At 35.9% G+C, this 4,057-nt stretch overlaps 1 protein-coding gene across 4 annotated transcripts in view; it reads left to right on the top strand.

The window, feature by feature from the left end:
- The window catches only part of LOC107554440 (RNA-binding protein Musashi homolog 1), a 17,435-nt gene that overhangs the window by 7,773 nt on the left and 5,605 nt on the right, over window positions 1-4,057 (top strand). The gene's annotated exons all lie outside the window — the stretch shown is intronic.

The following is a 4,057-nucleotide window of genomic DNA, read 5'->3' as shown; positions in this document are numbered from 1 at the left end:
TTGTGCATGTGTGAGTGTGTTGGGATGTGGGGGGGGGGGGGGGGGGGGGGGGGGGTATATGATGAATAAAAAAGTAAAAAACAACTTAATTGAAATAGATTTTTTTTTTGCAACACTATGAATGTGTTTACTGCCACTTTTGATTAATTTAAGACATCCTTGCTAAATACAAGTACTCATTTCTTTCACAAAAAAAAAAAAAACATCTTACCTGACCCCAAAATTTTGAACAGTAGTTTTAAATGTACAGTCACAGTTTTTTTTTTATATATATATATAAAATAACAAACTAGTGATTCTGAAGGTTTTACTGAGGTGTACTGAGTGAAATCTGAGCCAGTTTGGTGGGGAAGCATGAAAGAGGGAACAAGAAAGGTACAGAGAGACTGAGAGAAAGAGTTGGGGTAGAGTTTGAGAGTTTGAAGGGGTGAGTTTTGTTTGCAGGGGAAGGTGGGGGAGATTACTTGAATCTGAATTAATTTGATGGAACAGCTGCTCCTGCCCTCAGCCCCCCCTCCTACTCGGTTACCACGGTGACCCTGCCCATCCATTGTCCCCAAGTAATTTAGCGGGCAAAAGGTTTTGTGTTTGGGGTGTGTGTGTGTGTAAGAGAGAAAACGAGGGAGAGACTGTGTGTCTAGGGGGAGGACGAATGTTCATAACTGAAGTAACACATCAATACATCCCAAACGCTAATGGGCTTCTGTAATAGATCATCTAATGTTTCTTTGCATCAAACTTCAGTTACACATTGTCAGTGCAAAACTTGGGTGGAAAATAATTCCTCATTCTTGAGCCATACTTGAGTGTGGAATGCAGCCAGAGAGAGAAAAATAGAGAGAGATGATAGTCGCAGCCACCCGGGGAAGTTGCAGATTAGTTTGCCTCATTGGTCACTTTGTGTTCTGGCCTGGTTTGAACAAGGGATGGAAAGAGGGAGTGATGGAGAGAGAAAAACAGATACCATGGTAAGAAGGGACTCGATTTATAACTCAATTTAAAAAAGATACTAGTTAAGATTAGAAAATAGAAATGTTTCAAGATATTTAAGTACAAAAGCGTGAGAAGTGAGAAAAGCTCTCAGATTTCTACCTGATCTGACCTTTAAAGGTGCACTCAGGAATTTCCCTCATGTAGGCAATTGCTTTTGAAAATATTAACAGATTTGAAAATGTGATAAATCATGTACACTCACACATGAGATTAGAAGACTAATAACAGCTGTTTTATGGGTCTGAAATGGGGCTGCCATATTAGTATCACAAGCCCAGAAAAAATGCTTACGTTATCGCCGTAACTCTCTTGTCTCAATTAGCCTCTTAAATCCAAAGCAGCTTGCACTGCATTCAAGGTAAACATTTTATCAGTGCTTGCTCTCCCTAGGAATCAAATCTTTGTCCTTGGCATTGCTAGCGCATGCTCTACTGTCTGAGCTACAGGGATTCTGTTCTATTGTTTAAAAGTTTTGCAGACTTTAACTGCTGATTTTTCTTTACGTTCAAGACTGCCATATAGGCAAATACAACGTAATATAATGATGAATGACATAAAATTGATTAAACTAAATGAAAACTTACTTTAAGTAATATTTACTCAAAAATCACATTTCTGAAATAGTATCGGTAACTTAAACTGTTGACTTTTCTTTATGTCAAAGACTGCCATTTAGGCAAACACAACATAATATATTGCTGAATGACAGAAAATTAAATGTACATTAAATTGATTAAATTAAATGTACACTTATTAAAAAAAATATTTACTTCAAATTCACATCTCTACGATAATATTGGTAACTTAAACTGTTGTTTTTTCTTTATGTCCAAGACTGCCATAACAACAATGGGAAGCGATTTGTAAGACTTTTTTATGACTAAATTTGGTAATGGGAGAGTAAAAATATTTTTAAAACGTACACCGTTCAAACTAGGCTGCTTATGTTGAAGTGTTTGGGATGTGGCTTTTAATGATGAGACCTTTTTTGTAATCAGGCTCTCAAAAAGTATATAACAATTTGGATATAGATTTATCGGCCAACATATCGGTTATCGGCTTTCAAAAATAAAGAATAATCGGTTATCGGTATCGGCCAAAATTTTCATATCAGTGCATCCCTAGAAGCGACAGAAAATGAAATGTGCATAAAATTGATTAAATTATATGAACACTTATTTTAAAGAATATTTACTCAAAGTTCAAAATTTTAGCAACTGAAAAAATTCAGCTGAGGCTTTTGGTTTCGACTGGAATAGTTTTGGATGACCCAAAATCAATGACCTGAATAATTAGCACTTTTTCAATGACGCATTTTGACTGTGTCAGTGTCTTTTTTGCGCGTACAACTTAAATAAACTACAACAGGTAAACATGTCAGCTTTGTGGATGCACTTCATCGTGACCAAAATTGATGCCAGAGTAGCAATGTGTAAACAGCTTTTTGCCATAGAACTTTAAATACCACTGGTTTAATGTATCACCTGTGAACACGACACCCTGAACAGCATTTAAACAGAGTTTAACTACCCAAATTTAATTACTAAAACTTTTTTTGTTCCGGTTTTCAATTAAATGCATCACTAATTTTAAAACAATTTGTTTATTACCCATTGATAAAAATGTGAGACTGTTATTTAATTTTGGCCAATGCTGATGATCACAAAATGACCAAATATCAGCCAATTAATAACTAGTAATATTAAACCCTACTACAGTGGGTATAGAAAAGAATCACCCCCCTTTAAAATAATCACATTTTGTTGCTTTGCACCCTGAAATGAAGACGGACACCGTTTTTGTTTTATCCAGAAGCACACGGTGACCCAAAGCACACAGCAAAGCTGACCACACAGTGGTTGAAAGAAATAAAGGTGAATGTCCTTGCATGGCCTAGTCAGAGCCCAGACTTTGCAATCAAATTTAACTGAACTTCTGCAAAGAAGACTGGGCAAATATTGCAAAGTCTAGATGTGCAAAGCTAGTAGAGACAGAGACAAATCCTGTAATTAAAGCAAAAGGTGGTTCAACAAAATACTGACACAAAGGGGGTGATCTGATTCTGTTTTTTTTATTGGTGTTATATCTTTCACTTGGATGTTATAAGTTGCACTGAGTAAACAGAGCTGGATAAAACAAAAACTGTGTCCATCTTCATTTCAGGCTGCAAAGCAACAAAATGTGATTATTTTAAAGGGGGGTGATTCTTTTCAATACCCACTGTACACTATTAGACAAGTTCTTTTTCCAGGCACACACATTAAAAGATGAGTACAAGGGAATGGAGAGAGAACACAGAGAGTGTTATTGGCCTTTTAGTTAGTCTTCACCAAGAGACTGTGAGCGTGTGCACATATAAAGTGTTGATTGGTCAGGCTGTCCACTTGTGTTTCATATTCTAGATTGAATATGAAACACTTTCTCATCCTCTCTTTCTTTCTCACACAAAGACCTCGAAGTTTGACCTTCACCTCTGACCTTTAGATTTAAGCTGTCAGTATGCTCACTGTGACGCACTTTTGCACACACATACAGACACTAAAACGTAAGACAAATACACTTTCGCCCTTCTTTCTTCTAACAGAAACCCTATGATATTATAGTTAGCATTCCATCTAATTAACTAGTTAGCTATGTTTAAATGTGCACTTGTGATTTACTTAAAATCTTAAAGTATATTTAAAAAATACTTGGAGATAAAATAACTATTGAAATACAAGACCACTTAATTGTACTTAAAGAGAGTACACTTTCATGATTATAATACACTTAAAGGGATACTTCACCCAAAAAATGAAACGTTTGTCATAATTTACTCAAGTTCTTCCAAACCTGAATGAGTTTCATCTTTCTGTTAGATATTTTGAAGAATGTGGGTAACCAAACAGTTGACAGTAGCCATTGATACCATAGTATTTATTTTCCATAATATGGCAGACAATGGCTACCGTCAGCTGTTAAATGCTAAATTGCTAAATTGTGGTGACCCTTGAAGACTCCCTAAAAAGTTAACAAAGCTAGCAGATATACATATTTAATATTTTCTCTTCCAGGAATACGGGGG

Source organism: Sinocyclocheilus grahami, unplaced genomic scaffold (genome assembly GCF_001515645.1).
Source record: "Sinocyclocheilus grahami isolate Dianchi unplaced genomic scaffold, SAMN03320097.WGS_v1.1 scaffold501.1, whole genome shotgun sequence".
In the NCBI taxonomy this organism is placed as follows: Eukaryota; Metazoa; Chordata; class Actinopteri; order Cypriniformes; family Cyprinidae; genus Sinocyclocheilus; species Sinocyclocheilus grahami.
The sequence above is the reverse complement of the archived record's forward strand: the minus strand, read 5'-3'. Positions and strand labels throughout refer to the sequence as shown.